The sequence below is a fragment of the Pezoporus occidentalis genome, unplaced genomic scaffold (genome assembly GCF_034315485.1).
Source record: "Pezoporus occidentalis ecotype Australia unplaced genomic scaffold, CSIRO_AGI_Poc_V1 ctg87, whole genome shotgun sequence".
NCBI classification, from domain to species: domain Eukaryota; kingdom Metazoa; phylum Chordata; class Aves; order Psittaciformes; family Psittacidae; genus Pezoporus; species Pezoporus occidentalis.
Window position 1 is genome coordinate 2,891,895 of NW_026916231.1, and position 18,292 is coordinate 2,910,186.

Genomic DNA, 18,292 nt, shown 5'->3' on the forward strand with positions numbered 1-18,292 from the left:
GTTTTGCTGCTTTTCTGTAGCCTTAATTCTCTTTTCATGTTATACAGTATTCAGTAGCAAGTATCTGGCTTTTAAAGGCATTTTCTATCACAATTCAGGTCACCTTATGGATGGTAACTGGACCTAGTAAGGCTCTCATTAAGGAATAAAATATGTCAGACAGCTTCCACTATACTGTGTGCAAGTGACACCTACCACTTTAGCACTGTATGTTTGTCTGCATTTTTATAGCAGTTTCAGTGCTTACAGGTAAAAATTCTTGAAAGCAAGAGTTGTCTTTTATAAGTTTAAAAAAAACCAAACCAAACAACAAAACCCCCAACATACACAAACACACACGCACACACACACAAGGCAGAGTGAGAAAGAAGGAAATATCGTAGGAAGAAAAACCTAAAACAGAATAGGGCCATACAATTAAATGAGAGCATTGGATAACTCTTCCCCAGAGAGCCCCCAGGCCCTGAAAGCACCAATAAATCCTGAGTTCCCTTCTGCACATTTTTGACGCAGCTTTGTTGGAAGGCTGATGACTCTGCTTTATTCCTACTGCAGAATAATTTCAGTCTAAGTGCTAAAGGTGTTTGAACAGAATGGTGAAACAGTAGCTTGAAATTCCCTCAGGGAGAGGAAGGAAATGAGTCTGGCTTACGCTTTTCCAGGAAGCTTCCTACAACCAGCAGACTACTGTATGAAAGAAAACCGTGGATAGCTCACTAATTTTAAATTATATTATTCATATACACTGATAAGTAATACATCACATTGTTCTATATTTAATATATTCAAAATTGACTGAATTCAGTTTGGTTCTTGAAAAGAATGTACTAACACCTTGAAGGGTTTCATACCTATGGCTGTTAAGCGTACAGCTTAAACTGTAAGACTTGTCTGTATCAACATTGGCCCTAAAATCACCCTGGCTTTATACAGTCATTTTGAATTAGTCTTCTTCCAGTTCAGGGTACTGATGTTTGGGCTTTTGTTCTGTAACTATATTCTGTAACTTATTCTATAACTTTCCCCTTCTACACCACGTTCTGTGGCAAAATCTCTAAGGTAAGCTTCCCCCTTTGGACATTGTCCACACATTAGATACTGCAGCACATGACCTAGAAAGTTCTTTGCTCTTCAGTGCATCTAAGGGAACTTGGAAGATTATCCACAGGGATATGGAACAAAAGGGTAATGGGAATAAAATTAATTATGGCTGTATACAGTTCCTGTATAACACTTCAGTAGGTGCAGTGCTGAGGTGGTATATATGGAACAACCTTATCTGTCTCTGTAACGGGTATCTATTGAATTGCTTCAGACTGAACTCATATAAAATGAAATCATATGATCTTCTACTTTGTACGTGTACGTGTTCAAAGACTGAAGCAACCAGGAGGTTGCCCTGGACTGAGAACCAGGACAGTCTGCAACTGTGTCTTGCAGAGAAGTGAAATAGTTGTGTAGCTATGACTCTAATTTTATAACTTATCCAGCTGGGGAATGGTGGAGAGACAAACCTGATTCATCCTCACAGTTTCTTCAGAAGAAGGGATAGAATAAAATGCAAGATAAAGCCAACATTCATGTGTTTGCAAGGAAAAACTTAACTTTTTGTTTTCTATACCATTTCAGAAACAGACCCCCTTGCCTCATCTGATAACCCTCTGGGAGCAACTTCGTACAGTCAGAAACACCATTTTGCAGACGTTGAGGTGTTATTATATTTGCTGAGGCATCTTAATTTTTTTGCCTGGGACAGCTTTTCTTCCTGGCCAGATGGAAGATGCTGGGGTTAAATGGTTAAGTGGATTTGTTCACTGGCTTCTCAGGGACCACCAAGGCAAAACAGAGCTTTCCAGCAGGCTGCTATTTGTTTCATAGTTTTGCTTCACAATAAGAGAGCTCTTGCTGAACAAAACTCTTCTGGCTTCCTAACTGACTGACTGACTAGCTGCCTGCGGTTACTAGCATGGTAGTAGACTCTGTGAAAGGGCAATGGTGCTGTTTTTCTCCCCGGGAAGAAAAATGATTCTGAAGGAAGAGCTAATACCTGTCGTGCAATATTGATCTCTTTTCTTGTTCCATAGCTGTGCCCAAAATTAAGCACCTTCACATTACCGGGAAGGCTTCTAGCCCCACCTATTGTCAGCATTGCTCAACACTTCTAAAATTGCATTTAAACGCTTATAATTTAGTCAAACTTTCTCCTGGTTTGAAGTTTCCTCAGGTTGATTATATTTTAAATTTCAGCTATTTTAGTGATTTAGACGATAGGGGGAAAAAATGCTTAGTGCAAGCAAAAATAGAATAAATAATAAAAAAAAAATTCTAGTTTCTCTCAGCCTTGGAACCAGGATGTGAGATTTGGCAGAGCAGTAGCTGTTTTGGACACCTTTCAGCCAGCACTGCTGTTGAGCTGAAGCTACAAATAGAGACACGGGGCCTTATGCATAAAATTATTATTTTTCTTACTTCTTGTAATAACAACTTTGAGAGATATTAAACTGGGTACACAGAGCAGGTTGATGATTTTCTCTTTAATCTCTGTGCCACAGGTCTTTGTCATTATTGGGATAGGATAACTGAGCTAACTGGACTCTTTCATCCATCATATAAGGAAAACTGGACTGTCTCATCTCTTGAGGCATTTTTGGAAAGCCATCTATTTCTGGAAGGGAGGAGAGAAGAGGAGGGGGGCCAAGAGAAGAGGAGAATGTGTTCACATTAAATTCTCTTACATAAGCATGAGCACAGAGGGGCAAATTTTAATCCTGGTATTTCCTCATCTTTTAATAACTGATTTGAAAAGTTAATAATGTGCTTTCAGTGAGTATTTTTGTATGAGTTTTGTGCAGACAAAACTAGAGCATCACAGGAGCTAAGTGTGTGCAAGGACAGCAGCAATGCCCCACAGACCTCCTGTTTTAATAAGGCCTAGAGCAGAGACTGATGAAAAGGGGAGGAAATGCCTGTATTAGGTGAAGAAAAGTGGAGCCTTCAGCCCTACAGCATGATAAATTTTCTGTCAAGGAAAGATCAAAGAAAATTGTTTACTCCCTATATACTTTCTTTAATAGCTAAACTTCTTCCAGTTGAGGATTAATATGAAAAACGTCACAAAATCATTGGAGAAGCTTCAACATATAGCAATGACTGCTTAGGTACAGATGCACTGCTAATAAACTGGCTTGAGGCAGTCACAAGGTAAATTTAAGAGGTTCAAACAGGGAGATAAATACACAGTTGATCTGGGCTCCTATTCAGTCAGCTCTGAAGGACTGCTTCACTGAAAGCAGACCTGCTCTCCATAGGATGCTGTGGCTTATTCCCAGCCACCCCATAATCTTCTATGCCAAACCCCTCAAACAGGAGTTTTGAACTGTCTAGCTCCCTGGAGAAGATTTCTTTCATGCCCCATTTAGTTAACTCTGAAAGACTACATGCCTTAATGATATCAGCTGCACCGATGTCCAGATGTGGCAGAATGTGCAAACCTTCAACAAATACCAGAGAATTTCCTTTATTCCTAAAGGCAAAATGACCCTACACTTCAGAGGGTAACCTGCTGATAGGTGCAGTGCCATAACTTTGCACAGAGCATCAGATAATGCTTTATACAACACAGAAGCCAACAATGCTCTATACAACAAAACCAAATGTTACTATAATTTTCACCTTACATATAGTGAAATGTTTTTCTGTGTGTACACGTATTTACACAATTCAGGTTTTTTTCTTTTTTTTTTTATTCATAAGGCCACATTCATCCTGCAACCTTGAGTTAGAAAGCAAAATTCCAACCTCTTTTCTCTATTCTTTTATTTTTTACACTCTCTTTTTCACTCCTCTACACCTCTGATTCAAATCTCTAAACCTCTAAACTACTCACTTTCAGCTTGATATAATTAATCTTTCTTACCTGTGCTGTCCAAATGTGTGCTAGGCACAAAGCCAAATGTTTGTTACCCATATATGGGACAAATGCAGCTTGAAAGACTGAGCACAGAGCTCAAGTTGTGAGATGCTGGTCACATCTACTCAGTGCAGTGTGGATCAAGTTAGAAATTCCCAAGGAAAACACTGGAGTAATGTGACTTCTTGTTCTGGAGTAAGATTTATCTGCCTGCCTGTATTCCATTCCATGTTGTATAATGGCTGTTAGTCATCCACTGGAGAAAATACACGCGTTGTTGAAATTGCAATATTGTAATTATCAGTCCACCACTGCAAACACTGAAATGCACTTAACAAAAGTTTTCTTGAAAGGAAAACTGGGGAGAAAACATTTTGATTCAGTCTAACACTCAGTGTTGATATTTCTATTTTCAAATTACTTTTATCAAGTTTTTATTTCATATGATTCAAGGTAGTCAAAATCAGAATTAAACATCTAATTTCTGGAAAAACAATATTTTCATTGACCTAATATCTTGTTTTCTGATTGCTATTTTGCACACAAGTTACACTTCATTTGTGAATTTATTTATTTATTATCACTGAATCATCAAATGGTTTGGGTGGGAAGGGGCCGTAAAGCTCATCTAGTTCCAAACCTCTGCATGGGCACTAGACCAGGTTGCTCAAAGCCCCGTCCAACCTGGCCCTGAACACTGCCAGGGCTGGGGCAGCCCCAGCTTCTCTGGGCAACCCGTGCCAGTGTCTCATCACCTCCACAGTAAAGAACTTACTGCTTTCATTCTGCTTTAGAATACAAAGTATTTTTTCTGTCCAGGGCACAAAATGAAAAAGCTTGCATTAACAGGACTGAAACTGTAGTTTTCATTTTGCAGGTTGAGTTCAAAGCATTTTCTGTTCCAAAATGACACAAAAGAATAGGTATTAGGGATTACCCGAGTGACCCAGAGGCTATGAGAGCAAAGCTTGTTGTTTTCTCTGGGACCAGGACAACAGCTGTGGCATGGTACTATAGGGGGTTGTCAGACCTCACACTTTAAGTATTAAATTCATTTTTCTGGTCCAGAAAAGAGAAGAACTTGGTATGTTGCTCCACCCCATCTTCAGGCTTCCACACATAAGCTGTGCCCGGTTGTGACTTGTGGGATGTGTCTTTGAGCCTGGTGTGCCCAAGATGGGTCTGCAGGGAGCTCTGTGCACAGGTGAAACTGCAGGTCCTCGTGCAGCAACACACCTGTGCTGCAGAGGTGCCAAGGCTCATGCATGGCGTGCAAGACTCACATCTTGAGTGAGTAACATACAAGTCCCAGCTGGCCAGTGAGTCTCTGTGGTCCCATGAGGCACACCAAGGTCAGACTTTCTGACTCCTAGATCTACTGTAATATAGCTTCTCCTTTCTTCCTATAGGGACCCCAGCACCTTCAGCTGGCACAGCTGAAGTCTGACTTTCTGTGAAGTTTAATCAAATCAGAGCTTTGCATATCAAAGGGTAAGTGTAAGAGAAAGAACGTCTGACATGATATGTGGATGTATTGGAAAACAAAAACTACTCCAAGGAAATAAAAACCTATTACAAACAACCAGAAAAGTCACAGTTATCTCTCATTTACACAGCCATGGGTTTACGGTTATGTTTCTAGAATGTATGGTTTGGTTTATGTCACTAACACAGATTGTTTTGTAATTAAGGGAGCAATGAATCCTGGTCTTGGTTTTCTGATAAATTTGCACTGGGGAATCTAACTTCTGCTATTGTTTGCCCCAGGTACTCAGCCTTTAATTTCAAGCTCGGTATTACACAGTTTCTTTGGCACAGCTGAACTACAGCAGCATTTGCAGGCTGCTTGTCAGATAAAAATCCCCTAATATCGCTGAAACTTTCCTTTAAAACACAGCTAGTTAGGCCTCAGAGATGTGCTGCCTACATGGAGTTGTCTGCCTCCGAAACCAGATCTGCTGACCTTATTTAGTCAGTTGTATAATTATTTACATAAAATACCTCTACATAAACCATTCCAGGATACTCTGCAGAAATCAGGAGTACAATTACGTATGAGGAAGCTCTGCTGTCAGAAAGTCTTGTGAACCAAGTATTGATGTCACTGGTGAACAGCCCATCTCTAAAATATTTAGCCAATTTTCAGAGTCCAAAGATAATCAATATGTAAGTAAGTTAATACCCCAACCAGGGTAGAGGTTTGGTGTCTGTTTGAAAACTGGGAAGTTAGGTATTTTCTAGGCCTGGTGTTTCAAAATAAAGACATAGTTTGTTAACAACAAGATTTACCAGTGCATGTTCCAGACTATCACTAATTTTTATAAGTCTTGCTCCTTCAGTTCAGTGGAGTTCTCTCTACCATCTCTCTCTCTTCCATCCAAACATCACAATATACCACTGCTTAGAAGTTCTTCTTACAGTTGGTCACCTCTTCACCTTTGCTTTTTTTTCGTGCTTGCAGAAGACCGCTGTGTTCACACCTTTCATATTTTATTTATGCTCTGTTACTCAAGCCTGTTTACTATGTGACTTTTTCATAGTGTTCTCATAGTCTTGCCATTGTGAAGGTCCCTGTAATTCTTTTTAGGATAACTTAGATTACTTACTAACTTACTTACTAACTGATTTCAAAAACACTTTTCTGTGAAGCAACCTTAATATCCAGGATCCTGGAACATACAGAGGAAAGCTCTGTAGGTTGCAAACTTGCCTTTAGATCAAGAAATCAGGCAGCCTAACTTCAGCTATCAAACTTGAGTAGTAGAATAAAGATCCTTACTCTTCTGTACAGCAAATGAAACTTCCAGGGAGTCCGAGTCCTCAATATTTCCATAGGGAAATGTTATGAATTTGAATGCTGAAAATTGCATTTGAGTAATCCCCTATAGCTCCTATGCACTTTGATTGGAGGTGTTCCAATTGTTTACAGGCTATAGGGGAATATTTTGGTGTCTGAGAAGAGCACAGCAAAGACCCTTATTCGGCTCACGACCTTGACATATCCTATTCATTTGACCTCTTATTTCTTGAATTTCCTATGAGCACAATAGTGATTTAGAAATGCGCTATAAAAATAAATCCATTAATGTATGGGAATTATTAGGTTCTAGAGTAAAAGTCATAAGTTATCTAGACTGATAGCTATTGGTTTGTTTAGGGAGAGAAATCAAAGACTATCCTGCCTGCTGCAATACTGTTTCTTTTTAATCAGTATTGTTGAAAGAGCAAAATAGAGTAACACAGAGAATTTAAAGTGACTACTTAAAGGACTGAACACTCAAAAACAGAGAGTAAAGCAGAAAGGTTTCATTAAAATCTATTCTCTGACAAATTTGTTGTAACTGTATATTGCAAGATATTCATAATTAAGAACATGTGATTGGTTTTCCAGTGTGACAGTATTATAATGACCAGCAAAAAAGCCACTATCATCTAACAGCAAGCAGTTACACCCTAAGCATACCATTTACAGAAAAGAAGCAATGTCAAATACAAAAGAAACTAACCAAATTTCAGAGAGTTCTGGATAAATTAATTAATAAACTGATCAGTAAATTATCATTAGGTAGATTAAATTTAGACAAAACAATACAACCACCACCCAAGACTGAGGAAAAAAAAAAAGATTAGTGTTAGAAGATAACTGTTTCTTACTCTTTTTCCTTCTCTTCCTGGAAGAACATTAAATTATCTCTCCAATTAAAAACCCATCCAGTAAGAGTAGAAATTTGCTGGTGAAAGTGCCCTACAAGCCTCTTTAGATAAGAATGTTTTTGGAAGGGTTTAGTGGGGGCACCTAACGAGATTATTTGCCTCACCTGTTCCAAAATTGTGCAGATTGATCCTTTTATCCAGGCTTAGTGTCACCTTTATGAAGGAAGCATGAAACTCTACTGAAGAGGATATTATTCATCTTTGGGATTGTATCACATTTCTGGAAATGTCAACAGACTTTCAAAGTCATTAAAGAGGTCTTCAAGGAAACACTACGAAAGGCAGAAGCACAAACTCCCAGTGCAGAAGGATAATAAATGTAGCAAGAGATCAGGTTAGTTAAACTGTGAACTTTCATTGACATCAAACTCAAGAAGAGAGAACAGAGAAAGTGGTAAGTAAACCAGATCACTAAAGATGGATATAAAAAGACAAACTGAGCAAGTAAGCAAGTAGAAACAACATCAGAAGGACAAAGCATAAGGAAAATGTAGTTGTGAGGAAAAATCAGTGATAAAAAATCTTCAGCCCCTTCCATCAGTATATTAGAAGTAAGGGGAAGACCAAAGCCCATACTTTTCTGCTAACTAATGGACAGATAATGTGACTTACACAGGACATTGAGAAGACAAATTATCAGTGGTTTGGAGCCTGTTTTCACCAAAAAGGCCAACTGTGACCTAATACACCTATGGACAGCAACAAAGGGGTAAGGTCTTTGACTGGAATATGAACAGAACAAATTAGTAAATTAGGTAAATTAAATGTTTTCAACTCACCTGAGACTCACAAACTTATTCTTAAGATGCATGAAGACCTGAAGGAAGAAAGCCTCTTAGAACCAGTAACAAGTTTGTGCCCTTGGGGAGAATGGATTGTTTACCAGGATCTATATTTAGTGAAGGGATGGAAAAAAGACCCAAGAGCACAGTAACTGTCCTATGGTCAGTTTATCTTCAACCCCTGAAAAAAATTAACAATGAGGAGCTTTGCAAAAATAACTAAGGGATGAGTAGCAGAAGCAGACATTTTCTTTGGAGCAAATCAAGTCAGACCAATATAATTTTCTTCTGTGACAGTGTAGCTGGCTTTTGAATGGGGGGGGGGGGGGGAAATTAGGGTTCTGCATGATGATCACCTAAGAAAGTTAATGATATCTGTCTCCTGTTACAGAAACTGACAGGCATAACAGATCAGTGTGCTTGTTTCTGGCTAATTCATGCAGTTCTCTGAAAAGCAGCTGTTTGTCCATTTGATTTTCTTGGATTTTTAGTGTTATGCACACAGCAAAAAATGCATTATCAATTTGAACTAATAGAAGTAGCAATCTGAAAGCTTTGAAAGGATTTAAAGTACTAATGCCACATTTCAAAATGATTACAGGCAATGGGACTGAGTTGAGATTTATAGGGTGTGCAACAGGTGAAAGAGCTCATGACTGGGCTTGACAAATACTGAACATGCTGCCTAAATCACATTATTTTACAGCAGATTTTCTCACTTTAAAGTAACAGGGACCAAGACTGCACTGCTCACCAAAATAAGCACTTAACAACAAAGCACAAGCTAAAAGCAAAAGCTCATCTGAAAAGGATTTTGTATTAATATCATTGGCCAGAGAGGAGTACAGACTGCAGTATATCAGTGCTGCAAACAATAGACAGCTAAATATGAAGACTTCAATGAGTATGCAACTCAAAATAAAAAATGTATGAGTGCTAGCTTCTGTGAGGCAAATGAAGAAGTTAATTGCCTTAAAATAGAACCTAAAAAATTAACTGGGGCAGAATAAAAAGAATTTTTCCTTCTGAAAAACAAAACCTTCTCAACATCCTACTTGCCTGGATACAAGATGCGCATTTTTGCCCTTTAAGGCCATTTCCTTTTTTAAGCTTTATTGCTTGGTGTTACCATGGCTACTGATCATGAACTGAAATTGCTGTGTAATATAGTTTATTTCCAGCCACAATTGTGGTGAGGCTCTAGCAGTCAGTTTTGAGCAATTAAGAGAGACCAGCTCTAAGGTGGACTTGACAAAAGCCTCTAACCCTATGGGTGGTAAAACCTGTTGGGATTTGTGGGCTGCATAGTCAGGCTGAAATAAGTTTGCTCTGGGACACCAGTGAGTCAGTGATGTTCCTTCTGAGTAAGAAATGGGTCAAGGGCCCATCATAACCTCTTCACACAGTGGGTTATGTTGCCCTCCAAGTGTGAGAAAATGTACAGGAGCATTGCCTATTAAAAAAAGCAGGGAGCTACCCTCCTGGCAGAGCAGTGATGCGGGTGACATGCACAAACTCCTGCTCAGCTGACTGAGTTCTAGAGCCATCTTCTGTGTCTGCAGTGACAATAGCGTAAGTCTGTTTCCTGGGGTTACTGTGTCCTACCACAGAGTATCTTTGGTTCAGTAAAGGTCAAATAACCTCCATTTGAGACCTGTTTTTCTCTTCAGAGAGCTGTTGTGCAACTTGAGGAGATAATGGTTGTAAGAAACTTGGAGATTGTAAATTAAAAATTAGATTAACTTTCAAATTTTCACATGGTTTCAATTTTTTTTTCCAGAGCTCGTATTTGTGTTTACTTACACCAGGTTCCCTTTAGAGTTTCTGGAGAGAAAAAGTCACCTATGGAGCCACTGCTCTCTAAAAAAGGTGCTTATGGCTGAGATCTGGTAATCAGCTGAATTGACTTACTGTCTCAGTCACTGAGACAGTCACTCAGCTCCCTACATAGAGGTCTCTTTCTATCTTCCATCTCTCCTGGACCTGTCATTTTGCTTTGCTGCACTGGCTCTGACTCTCAGCAGGTGAACACTGTGAGTTGCTTGAGTTTGTTTAACCAGGAGTAGGTGTTTTCTTCTGGTTTAGTTTTCTGCCAGACCAAGTCAAAATGGCCCATGGTAAGGATTCACAAGTGCTGAGGTCAGAACAATAATGGGAGCGTAAGAGTAGATGTGTGAGGAGATGAGACTCTATAGATAGATCACAGTTAATTTTGGATAAGCAGGTACTGGGCCCATATTAAGGGGTACCTGTGCACAAGTTTGTGTCCAAAGACTGTGAAGGTGCTAGGTAGGTTTAGGCTTTAAACTTAGTCCTGCATTCATAGCACAATAATATTCCCTGAGTATTTTCACTGGTTACTGACTGCAATGCTCCAGGGAAATAGGCCACCTGAAGAGGACTGAATTTCTTCTTCAAGCAGTCCTCAGAGACCTGCTGGAAATCTGAGTTAATTCATTTAGCTTGTCCTTCTTCTGTTCTGAAACTCCAGTGCCACTCACTGTCATAGGTAAATTGATTTGTCTTTATGAACCTTATTCCTGGTTCCTCTGTGCTATGATCACACTAGAGACTTCCAAACTGGTTATAAAAAAACATCTATTTTTGCACATGCAGACACCCTTGCTCTACAGTTTTCCTAAAAGCTTTCAAAGTCTGTTTTCAAATGTCTCCTACATCACTGGTTCTCTGCATATCTTTTTCTGTTTATAGGAGCTTTTACAGCCTCATTTTGTGACTTTTCTTTCCTGGAAATCAAAACTCACGTAAGATTAACTGACTTTGTACTGATCCAGTGAAGGGAAAACAGACATCACTCCTAAATGACTGATGTCATTCTCAGATCACTGTTAAGAGGTCTGCAGAGTGCCTTCTGGTAGATTTGGAAGCGCTTTGCTATCATGCCTGACTGCCTACCCACATATCCATCTCCTATGACCCACTGTGCATGTAGTTAGAACTGAAATTAACCCAATGATCTCTTGAAATGACACTGGACGAAATGTTGTCTTCATTTACATTCACATAAGTCTAAAGCAACATCAGCAAAAACCCCACACTTTTATTCTAGCTGATAGACAGCAATTTTCTCTTTCATTGAAAACAGAATGCTATGTGTCCAAAGAACTTTTTATAATAACTATGAAGGAAACAGCTAATCCTGCACCCTAGACTTTGTTATAGTAAAGGAGGTTCCTGCCTTTCTAATTACCTCATAGTAATGTAATCAAGTTAATTCAAGTTTTGGGCTAGTTTTTCTGCCAAATTATGGAGTAAAAGATAATTTCTCTTCTATTTCTTTTTTTTCTCAGCTATTTTGACATTTTAAATTTAAAGCTAATTACTTGATGACAGGGATCAAAGGCAAATCAGTAAAGTCACTTCCCAAAGACAGCTTTTGACAATGCTCTTTTCTATGTTCTTCTTTAATTAAAAATATTAATACATTTTGTTATCTAAAGAGAAAGAGGTGGGAATGGGTGGAGAGTTGAAAGGTATTTTAATGCAGGTCTTTTTTTTTGTTCAAGTTGATTGAATATCATTATGGAAAATAACTTCTTTTATTTTATAGAAAAGATCCTAGACAGACTGCAGACAATGCATTGTTAATGCCAATATAGGCAACTCTCAAGTCTTTCTTCTTTGGACTTTGGAATAATTGAGTTTAGATGGGACATTTGGAGATCATTTGTTTGTCTCCAAAGAGCAGCAAGGGCCTTGTCCAGCAGAATTTTAATGTTTACAAAGGGAGATTGCAACCTGTTCCCATGTTGAGCTCCCCACATGGAGAAAATCTTTTTTTTTGTATCTAACTGGAATTATCCTTGTCGGAACCTGTGCCTACTGCCCCTTGTGCTTTTGCTGCTTGCCTCTGAGAAGAGTCAGATTAATTTTCTTTAGTGCAAAGTTGGAAGCTGCTTTCAAAGGACAGCGAGTCCATATTCCTGTTCTGAGGAGGACTGAGAACCCTGACAGTCTTCCTAGCAAAGTTAGCTTATTGATGTTTATTGATCTTTGTGGTTAGGAACGTATTCCATAATGTCTAAACTACATCTTGTCCTACAGAAAAAATAATTACTATTATTTCCTTTCCCACCCTGGAAATGAAAAGTCATGTATCACCACCCTTTCAACTATGTTTTCAATATTGGAATTTTTATCATGTACACCCATACTTCTTTTTTATTCAAAAAATAAACTGAATTACCTCTGCGTTGATGGATAGGTCACATTTTCTAAAGTCTCTCAGCATTCCTGTTATTCTTCTTAGTGTGACTACATCTCTTGTAAAGTTTAGTGCCTCAAGCTATGTGGAGCCAAAAAGATTAATTACTTCGTAAGTTCTGCAGATGACAGTCCTGATCATTTGGGATGGTGGTTTGCTTTGTTTATAACATTACACTGTAGTCCTGTCATAAAGTTCGTGGCCCACAACAGACTTTAATGCCTTTTCTCCAAGGAACTGTTTCATTTATCTGTCTTTTTGGGGGGTCTTTTCTTAAGTATATATATATTTGTGCAGTTGTCTTTTCCTTTCTCTGAGTTTTCTTTGCTGCTTACTGACTTTTTTTTTAGTATTTTTATTGCTTTCAAACTCTTTTTTCCAGTCTCAAGTAATTATCTTGAATACTAATCTTGTCCTTAGTGGTGTTTACAGACTGTTTTGTGCATTGATGTCTACAATTTTGAAAGAGCTTCAGTTCCACTGACCTACCCATTCATCAGAATGTTCAGTGACACTCAGGCAAGTTAGATCTCATTTGAAGTGCTGTGCCAGTTTGTTTTGATCTACTAATATTTACTCTGGAATAATTAGCTATAAAGCCACATTTTGACAATTTTATTTAGACCATTCTTCTGGTGTTTGCTTAAAATGATATTAAAGAATGTGGGCACCTAAAGAAATATTTTGGGGAAACTGAGGCACTGAGCTCCAAAACATGAGTCTAAACAACTCCCTTTATTAATACTCTGAATCTATTATATTCCCTAGCACCTAGACCTTCCCATCTTCACACGCGTATGCTGCATAGCTAAAAGCTGGTTCATGCCTAAATATATCCAGGATCTTGAAACTAGACATAGGGATTCTCATTTTCTGAGAGACCTGTTGAGGCAGGAGCACCCCAAACACACATTGAAAAGATCTTACCCCAAGGAGTTTTAGTTCTCATCAGCACAGCTATATCCTTTCCCTGTACAGCAACAGCTTTTATATAAGCGCTCTCCTTCAAGCCTCCCTGTGTCTTCACCATGGATTTTGCCAATAGACCAGTGCCAACTCTGTGGGTGGTTTTCTTACACCTCTAGACAATGCAGGTATGCCAGCAAAATCCTGTGGAGGAGACCTGGCTTCAATTGCTTCAATGTGTTTGCTTTTAAAAGCCTCCTCCCTTCCCCTAGGCACTAAATTTACACTTGTCATTTGAGTGGTGACTCATACCCTTCTGACTCAGCCGCATCTAATCAGTAGCCTATTGAAAAAAAATATTTTTCTCTGACTTTGAAGAGCCGTGTGTCAGTTTGCACACTAACCACCAGCTCATATGCTAACAGCCAATATGAACACCAGACAGTCAGCCCCGCATATGGGCTTTAAAAGAACCAGTGCCCAAACTGCATGTTTGCTTTCGTCTTGTCCAGTTAAAACAGTTTTGCAGCCCTGAAAAGAATTTCTTTTTCCCTCCGATGGAAGCAAGGAAAACTGCTGCTGGCATTTTTCTTGCAGACAGATCCTTCCATGCCAGGCCAACAAATTCAGAGAGTCAGGCATGAAGTGCAGATCTGGGAGCAGAGTCCTGCCTAGATACTAGTGATCTCTTTGACATGTGTCAAATGATGATCTCATTGACCTGTGTGCAGATGAACTCTAGGTGCATCCACACTAGCATTTTAGTTCAGATTATTTTAAGTTAATCCCCTCTTCTACTTTTCATGTTTTACTTCACATCACAAAGCATTCATGGAAGACAGAAACTGGATTCCTTCTCTCTAAACCAGGCCAGAAGAGAAACTAGGTGTGCACCTTTTCCCTGCAGCTTCTAGTGGGTGTCTGCTCCAGTGGAAAAAGTTATAAGATCCTGTGAAACACATGCAGTGTGGACATTGGGTTGTTCATACAAAGTATTTTCCTCAACAGATCTGCTTATGTCAGGCCACACTGCTTGCTAATACAGACAAAGGCATGCCTACTCGCTCATCCCAGCAATGTGTTTCTTCTGTTTTCCTAGCAATGCGTTGGTGCCTTGCTGAGTGAGTCCTTTCCAGAAACTAAGTCACAGAAAAGTTACTTACCATTTGGGGGGGTTACTTTTCTGTAAGAAGTGCATGACCACTGTGTCAAGGTTAACCACTGTCTTGAAGTCCTCTGTATTCCCTCTGGCTTTTTGTTCTCAGATTGAACTGGTATGATCTCTTCAAAAGTCAAATAGCTCAAATAGTTCTCCAAAACAGCTGACTAAGCTCTTCAGACTTTGTCCAGTTCAGACTTTGTCCAGTTGCAGACTTTGTGTTTTCACTTTTCTTTAGGTGGAGCTCAGGTGTCTTCAGCATCATCATAGAGATTCATAGTCACTGCTTGCTGAAAAAGAGCCAACAAGGAAATGTATTTTGGTAGGAAAAAAATAAAATAAAATAAAAAATCCATCTTCTGTCTGACCTGACTTTGTATTCTGGAATTGATCATCTGTGATTCAGGATGAATTGCTCTTTTAACATTCTCATGTTATCTTCCCTTCCAGAGAGTTACAGTTCTGGTGGGGCTTTCCCTTGCTCTCATTTGTTTTTACATTGAAAACCAAGTGATGTTTTCTTTCACCCAGTGTCTAAATTCCAACGACTCAGCCTTGTGTAACAGTAAAATCCCTACCATAACATTCATTCAGCTTTGGCAACTCTTTATCCAGGTACTGATCTTACACTGGTCCTTATATCTAATTTACCCTAAACAATTCTTTAGAAGCTGGGGCATCTTACTTAGAGAAGTGGATCTGAATCCAGAGGTTGACAGATTTCTCTCCACCTCAGGCACACCTGAGAGAACTAAAACCTGAAACTTGACCATTTGATTCTCCTAAAGAGCTGGAAACACTAAACTCTTCCCCTGGGGCCACTAAAGGGGAGGAAAAGAGCTGTTCTTGTTCCATGCCAAATAATAATTAAAAAGAGGTTGTGCATCTTTTTTCTTAGGCAGTGTGATTTGAAATATATATAGCAGTTTTACCCTCCCCTCTAAAAAAAAAAAAAAGTTTCAAATTAGAAATAAGGAAATTGCTTCATTGAAATATCTATTTCATAATGTGTCTATTAAAATGGCAGAAAGAGATTGTGACAGCTTTTATGCCAGCATGGAAATACATCACAATCATAGGAATTAATTTAAACTCCATCTTTCATTACAAAGAGTGGCCAACCATGACTGCCTTGTACCCTATTAATAATTTCACAATGCTCACAGATTGCTATAGTGCAACTGTGTGGAATTTATGAAATATGACAAGAGAGGTAGGACTCATTGTCCTGGCAAAAAAAAGAGCCCATTGAGTGTAGGTATGTCAATCTGATTATCCAACACTGAAAGAACAATTTATTTTCTGCTAAAGGAGGATGGCAGCATAAGTCTCTAGAAATTCAGTAGGCACTTGACAACATCAGGATTTCCTGCTCACAAAAAATGTAATAAGCTGAAGAAAGAAAGTGATAATGTCAATCACAAAAAATGACCTTGATGTGGCTTCCACATGTAATCAGCAGCACACTGTAAAATGCAGGAGACTTAAAATAATTGAAGAGTCCTCAAAAATTCAAACTAATAAACTGAATGGTTGTTAGAGGAAAACAAAATAATATTTACAGCTGTTTTTTTACTGATAAAAGCTTTTTGCCTTCAAAGTCTGAGATAGTCTTCTTTTTATTTAATGGTTTACTTAAAAGACCAGTGCAAACAAAAAGAACATCTGAAAATGAAGATCATGCAAAACAAAATTCTATAAGGGTGCTATTCTCTGAATTTGAATTCAAAAGGCTGAGTCCCAGACTTTTAAAATCCTTCAGAAATGTCTTTCTTTTTTTTTTTTTTCCAGTAGGAAAAGTCTCTTCAGAAGTTATTATTATGACTATCTTAAAAAAAGAAAGAGAACAAAAAAAGAACAAAAAAAAAAGAACAAGAGAAATAAAAATACGGTAGTTAAGACATCAGGGGAGATTAAACAAAGATCCAGAGCAATTCCTTACAGTTTCACAGTTCAGTGGTTTTTTATTAATAGTGTTTATTTCTTTAGAATTTTATATTTAAAAAAACTTTACACAGACAAGTTTTGTGTTGAGCTTGAAGCCATCAAGGTGTTTCCGATTGTTCGGTTTGTTCTTTGTCTTTTTCTTTTGAAGACTGAAAACTTTTCCTGCCTATAATATCTCCAGGACTAGTTTGGCAAACAGAAATCTTGCCCCCTATTCTTATGAATGTGAATGTATTTTCATTTCTCTCATTACTATTTCTTGTTTTCTAATTACTATTTCCTCAGTTTCAGTGTTTTCAAAAAATGGGTTTTTTTTTACAGTTTATGACACTCACTGGCTAGTACTGAGTTATGAAACATTTCAATAGATTCTTTCCACCTTTCCTGTGGGAAACACAGAAACACAGGAACTGGAGCAAATGAAGAGTGATACATTTATGAAATCCATTAGTGACTAAGGGTGGATATCCTGTCCTTGAAGCTTTTCAGAATTTCTTGGCTGAGATGACCTCTGCAGGCCTGTTCAAATGTAAGTTATTATAATATTCTATGATTTTTTCCCTAAAGGAGGAAAATACTGAAAAAACAAAAGTTCTTATTTCTTAGGCTGGAGCAAGCTCTGGAGACTGCACAAACTTCATTAGGAGACAAATAAGTCTTTTCCATCGGATTCTTACTTATCACAGGCTTAAATATCCCAGTGGTATGCAACTCTCCTTGCTCATTTCACTGGGAGCCTTGATTCTTGATTTGGCCTATAATGCAGGACAAATAAACCTGTAGCCCTACCTCACATAGGTTTGATGAGGACGAACAGACCACAGGTTATGAGGTAACATGGCAATAAGATTAGCTCAATAGCCATATTAATTCCATGACATATCCCAAGTTGCTACAGTAAAAACATGCTACCTAGGTTCTCAGACTTTTTCTAAGAAGGTATTGTCCCATGTACAGTGTGAACTGCATCTCACATGTCATGAGCATCTTCCTAGCTATGGGCTTCTCTTCCTTCACCTGTCTGAAGGCAGAAACCCATGATTTGATTCCTGAGAAAAGATAAAAGTTTTATCTTAGTGTCTTGAATCATTTCACATGACTGAAAACTTTCTTCAAACAATTCTCCTTTGCTCAGGCAAAGGTATGTAGCAGTGTGAAATAGGGTAGCATAAGGCTTCTGTGCCTGAGTTTTATGATGAAAACTTCTTAAACTCCAGTTGGCAGCTGATCCAGCTGCCTATACCACCCTTTACAGCCGACATTTTAGTCAGTCTGTTATTCCAAAACAGGCCTGTAGGTCCATTCTCTTATCTGCCCTCTAGGAGAAGTCCATTAGCTCTTTAATTTCTTTTTTAATTAGGTCCTGATAAGTCATATCACTTGTGTCCCTGATAAAAAAAGCTTTCCAACGAATGTTCAACCTGTGCTTCTCTTGGAACTTCTGGAACTGTTTACCTTATGACTATAATTTTTTCTTCCTTTTTTTTTTTTCTTTTTTTGCTTTAGAGTTCTTTGGCTTTGACGTTCGTGGGACAGAATAATATCAAGTGATGATGGACTAAATTCAGTTATACATATTATTAATAGAAATTATATATAAAAAAATCTAGCCAGCAATTGTTTCTTGGGTGAGGAAAGGGCATGCTGTG